General features: G+C 33.9%; 1 long non-coding RNA gene across 1 annotated transcript; it reads left to right on the plus strand.

Moving 5' to 3' along the window:
* Positions 1–3,159: 3,159 nt before the first annotated feature.
* LOC122723947 lies at positions 3,160–3,819 on the plus strand. The gene is made up of 2 exons (XR_006351155.1): positions 3,160–3,208; positions 3,645–3,819. It is a non-coding gene; the product is annotated as an uncharacterized LOC122723947 (long non-coding RNA).
* The last annotated feature ends 2,252 nt before the right edge of the window (positions 3,820–6,071 follow it).

The raw sequence follows: 6,071 nt of genomic DNA on the forward strand, positions 1-6,071 counted from the left end.
ATTATAACTATTGCTACTACCACTTCTATGAGCTAGAGATGCATCATCACTGCTAATAGAGACACGCAACTCAAATAATGGTAGAAGGGAATGGAAGAGAGGAAAGCAAAGATGTGGTGGACAGCAAGGAAAAATAGATAGAGAAGTGAGTGCTATTGCAAATTGAGGTCTTGAATTTCTTTAGCAACGAAACCCTCTCTGCCTTCTTAGGGCTCGAATTTATACCGAATCAATTGTTATTACAATGTTTATACCCAAAGAGGAAGTGGTATATAAAAGGTTAAGAGACTAGGAGAGAAGAAAAAGAAAAGGGAGAGGGTGTGTTTGGGATTTCTCAAAGGGGAGAGATGTTTATACATTAAGATGGATAATTTTAGAAAAAAAATTTCTCACCTTTTAGTGTCAAAAGTAACCGTAAAATTGCTTTAAGTTAATGTATTTTTTAGAATCCATGGACTAACAAGTTAGTTTTGTCATACCATGGATATTAAATAGTATTGTTAATTATTAATTAGAAGAGAAGAACAAAGTAATGACTTGGAATTGTCAAGTATGTGTGAGAGGATGAAGCTAAATTTGATAAAATATTAGGGAGATCATAATAAGATGAACAAAATTATTTAGGAAAAATAAATATTTATTCTTTGTGCTTTAAAAAACATATTAGTTGGTTTTTTGATTTTAAATAATATATTAAAATATCCTTGAGGTTTTAAGAAATATATTATTAGTCCCTTCATTAGTTTTAGTTGTTAAGTATTTAATATTTAATCCTTATGGTATAAGAAAATTCATTAGTTGTTGGTCTCTCGCTTTTAAAAAAATACATTAAAACATTATTAAAATTTTAAAAACAATATACTAATTAGTCCTTTCATATCGAAGGTATTTCAGATTTTTTTCAATAATTAACGGCTAAAATTAATGGAAAAATTAATTAATAAATGTTAAAACTTCAGAGATATTCTAATGTATTTTTCAAAATCGAGGGATCAACTAATAAGTATCCCATATCATGTGGACTAAATAGCTATTTTTCTAATTATTTATATTGTAAGGGTGAGTGATCCTCGGTACAAGTTAGAATTTATAAGTTTTGCACTTTCAGTTATGTATGGAAAGAAAGTAGAATATTTAGAGAAAGTAAAATTGGCTCTATAATTGTTTAAAGCAAATATATCAAACTCACTATGCAAATAAAACCTTGGAAATCTTAATGAAAACATTAAATAATGATAAAAAAAAATCAAGGAGAAGAATAGGACATCAATTGATGCATCATAAAATAGAGATTAGAGAAGCTAAAAACAAGTCTGACTTAAATTATATCTAAACAAGGATATTTTAGTGTTGGATGAAAAAGAAGAATTTGATATATCAAAGTGGCAGTAGATGAAGGCTAATAAGTTTCCTGCTTTCACACGTGGTCAAAGATACACTGGTGGTTCATATATTAATAGTTGCTTTAGAATTAAATTAACTTCTAAAATAGTGGTAGCTTTTAATATGTACAAACTTTAGTAAAATGTATTTATAAAATATAGTTTTCATAATTTAAAATTTTTAATTATATAAGAATTAAATTTAAATAAGATATCTATATTAAAAAATTACAACTAAAATAATATATTTATAACTTTATAAAAATATAAAAATTAATATAAATGCATTTACAAATAAGCTAGCTCACACACCTATTTCAAGTGCCTATAAACAAACCTATTATCAAGCCTATGCAAAAGATAATTCACAATCCTGCTCAATGTGCCAGATCACAAACTTGCTTGACGAGTCGGCTTATGTGCTTGTAAACAAGTTGAGTTCATGAGTCTTAATAACTAAGAAGTTGAATATTGCTTAGCTAGTGCTCGACTTGTTTATATGAACCTAAAAATTAAGCTCTAACTCAATTCATTTAAAAAATGAGTCAAACCAAACCTAGCTTCTATTTGGGCTGAGTCTATAACAACTCACTAATAGTTTGTTTTGTTTATACTCCTTTATTGGACATCTTAAAAGCCATTGAATTTGATAAAACATCAATGTAATACCCGGCTAGACCCCGGCATCGGAATTTCTACCTTCCTGCGTAATCTCCGTTGGAATCCGGAATTCTCGGATGTCGGAGCTTTCTAGAAGGGTAAAATAAAGGTTTTCTAAAATGTTTTTATATGTTTTTATGGTTTTAATGAAGAAAGAAAATGAGTTTTGAAAGAAAAAGACCAAGGAGGAAAATGCAGGTTCGGCCGCCGAACATTGAGTTCTTGCGGAAGCACCTTTGGCCCCCGAAGGTGGTCTGGCCAGCCACCTATAAAAGGCCCCATGTCAGAAAATGGGCGAGTTTTCTCCCTCTATTTTCGGGCATAGGTGAGATTTCGCCCTCCCATGGTTGATTTTATGTTTTCCTTCGATCCCTTCATGTTTTTGATGAGTTTTACCTTTGTTTTGAAGATTTTTGAGCTAAGATCAAAGTTTTGAAGCTTGGAGACTCCAGAGCTCGATTTCTCCCAATCTCCAAGTTTAGATCACCTCTCCTCTCGATCTTCAAGAGGTAAGTGTAGATCCTCACCTCCTTTTATGTTTTAAATAAGTTTTAAGAAGGGGTTAAGGGTTTTGATGCATGTTTAGGCTAGTTGTAAAATGTTAGGGTTTATGTTAGTTTAATAATAAATGTAAAGCTATGTTGATGTTTGTTGGGGTATAGGCTAGTTTTATGCCCTTATGTGCTTGAAAATGTGTTTATGCATACTTTTGTTTGAGTTGGTGTGAGTTGGGAGGTTTTGGGGTGGCTGGATGTGCATGTGAGGCTCGGGTTCTGCCATTTTGGAGAACCCAGGTTCGGCCGCCGAAGCCAGTTTCGGCTGCCGAACCTGCCTGTGGAGGCAGCTTTAGGCCGCCTAAACTCGCCCCCGAAAGTTGGACTTTCGGCTCTGGAAGGACTTTCGGTCGCCGAACCCTGCCCCTGAAAGTGCCTGACTTTCGGATCTGGAGGGACCTTCAGCCGCCGAACCTGCCGCCGAAAGTCCCTGCCCAGCCTTCCTTTGCCTATTTTGCATGCATGTTTTATGGTGTTTTATGGGGGTTTTTGGAGAGTTGTTTAGAGTCATGTTAGAGTTTGTTTGGTCCCTCATTTGAGTCCACCTGTGTAGGATCGGACCCGAGGAACCGAGGAGGCCAGCAGAGTTAGCTGTTTCAAAGTCAGCTAGAGGTGAGTAGAACTGAACTATGTTTTAAATTAATGAAATCTTTTTAGCATGTTCATGCATCGCGAATGCCATAATATGTATTAGGTTGCTTTGCATTAGAATTCACGAATATGATGCATTGCATTATTTGCTGTTGATATGGATGGATATTGGATGACCCACTAGCCCTCGGTATGATATGATATGGTATGACAAGCAAGTCCAGGACAGCCCATGCCACGCGTCCTGGCACCATGTAAGAAAGTCCAGGGCTGCCCATGCCACACGTCCTGGCATTGTGTTATGATTAAGAGGAATGAGGGTTACTGGTGACAAGTCCATCCGTGATGTGAATTGTTTGTATTGTGATGCATTTCATGAAAGCATATGTTTAAATAACTGTTTTATTGTTCTACTCACTGGGCTTTAGTAGCTCACCCTTTTTTCCCTAACCCCAAGGTTTGCAGGTTTAGGATAGACCGGGAAGTCGTCAAGGTTGAAGGTTGTATTAAGTGTAATAGATTAGTAGTGGACATGTAAAGTAAAATGGTACAATGTAACGTAATGTAGAGAAATGTTTCACGGTTTAGTATTGTACTTTGCCCTAATAGTAGTGGTAATTCCTTTTTGTACATGATCTATATGAAATGTTTTTAATGATGATATATGTTGAACCAAGCTTGATGTATGAAATGATGACCCAACTAGAGCATTTGATGAGGGCTCTAGTATAGGGTTTTATGTTCACAGTTATGATGCATGCACAGGTCAAGCTTGGTATATAAAAAGTTTAAAATTTTTATGGAAATGTATGATCATGTATGGGATTTATCAGGTATGACAAGATGTATGTTAGGCTTACTACGGATTCCGACGACCTTAAGTCGATCTGGATCCTAGCGCCGGTAGCGGTCCGGATTCCGGGTCGTTACAATCAAGTAGCAAACTAAACACACTAAGCTAACAAATCAACTATTAGGGTTAAGAACACCAAAAAACCAAAATACTTAACCAAGATTGCCCTTGTTGGAAGATTACTATGCATTCTGATTCATTAAATATGCATTTCCACTTAACTTCCAAGATCCACACAAGTTATCTAGTGTTCAATTTTTTTTGAAAAAAATAATATGTCATCGTTGGTTAATTCTAATAAATTGGACAGTTACATTCATTCATAAGCCAAACAACTTTTTTCTAGCCTAAACTACATTGTCTTTGGACCTAATTTTAGCATAGAAAGACCAAAATATTGAAAATTCTTAGTTTAAAGTTGAGGACCAAAACAATTTTAGCATAAAAAGACCAAAATATTGAAAATTCTTATTTTAAAGTAGAGGACCAAAACATTCTTTGGAAGAAGAGGAAAAAAGTGTGCAAGTAATAAAATAAATGGGTCAATTAATTACATTGACTTCTTGACAATTGAGAACTTCTAGCTAAAAGGAACTGGCATGTCACAAACTAAAGAAGACCTTAGCATTATAATAGAACGATATATGCTTCTCTGTCTAGAAGAAAAAGTTGGAAACAACTAGTTAAAATACAGAATAAGCATGACAATTGACTTAAGACTCTTCTGTGCAACTCAAACAAAACTAGCTACTACATGATCAGTAATTAGTTATTTTCACTCAAACTATCCTTCATTTCCACTATTACACTTTGTAGTTTATGGTCTTTTATCTTTTGCCATCTACTAATTAGAAAATTTAAATTGTATAGAGAAAAGAAAAGGAGTGCCACCTTATGATCAATCACTCTTTTTGAATGACATATTTAAGTGATCAACCAGCATTTTGCATATTTAAAATTTGAAGTCAACTACTCGCATAGAAAACAATAAAGCATAGAAAGACTCACATTGAAGAGGCATTCCGCACTTGCTATGAAACTACTGAGTTTTCCACTATGAAGAAGCCAACTCCAAGATCCATCTGGCATATAATCACATAAAGCTCATAATCACAAGTTGAGAAGAGCAAGAATAGTTACCACATAAAATTTTGATATAATAGCATGAATTTTAAGGAGTGTAAGTATAGTACTAAAAATTAGTTAATTAATGATCCCCAAGTATACAACACATGATGAACTTCACAACTCTATTAAAACAGCCATAGTTATTAAAGGCTCGAGGCGTACTAAGGCATAAATGGATCCTGGAACTTAAGCATAGCCATAGGCCCAAGCATGAATGAGGTGAGATTCAAAACGTAAAAATAAAATAAAATAAAGTAATAGTAGAAATATATCTATGTCAATCAATAAAGTATTAAGAACTATTGAGAAGCATAAATAAATATATAAACACTACAATTAGTAAGTTTTTTTAGAACTTGTTAGAAGATAAATATAAACCCAAACTTTGGAGATTCAAAATAGCATTATTTTTCAAAGGCAAAATTTGTCTTTAGCCAACCTCCCTTTAATTGCTTCGATTCTCTAAGATTTTCATGGTAATGTGCACGAGGGGTACCAAAAGAATTTGCAACCATGCAACATGAATTTTATTAGAAAAGTATGTGTTTCACTACTGCTGATTATGTTGCTTTTTCTTCAAATTTTCAATGTAACAATGCTAAACACTTGAAACCAGCTGGGTTGCTTCAGCCTCTTGAACTACCAACACAAGTTTGGGTAGATATTACAATAGATTTCATCGATGGAATTTCAAAGTCTTGGGGCAAAAAAATTCCATTTATAGTTATGAATCGCTTCTCTGAGTATGCACATCCCCTTTCTATTGCCTATCCATACACAACTAGTAGAGTTGCATGGGTTTTTTTGAATAAGCAGTATAATCACGGGGTGTCAGAATCAATAGTGTGTGACCATGATGTGATTTTTACTAGCAACTTTAAAAGGAATTATTTTATTTATGTG

Source organism: Manihot esculenta, chromosome 7 (genome assembly GCF_001659605.2).
Source record: "Manihot esculenta cultivar AM560-2 chromosome 7, M.esculenta_v8, whole genome shotgun sequence".
Classification (NCBI taxonomy): Eukaryota; Viridiplantae; Streptophyta; class Magnoliopsida; order Malpighiales; family Euphorbiaceae; genus Manihot; species Manihot esculenta.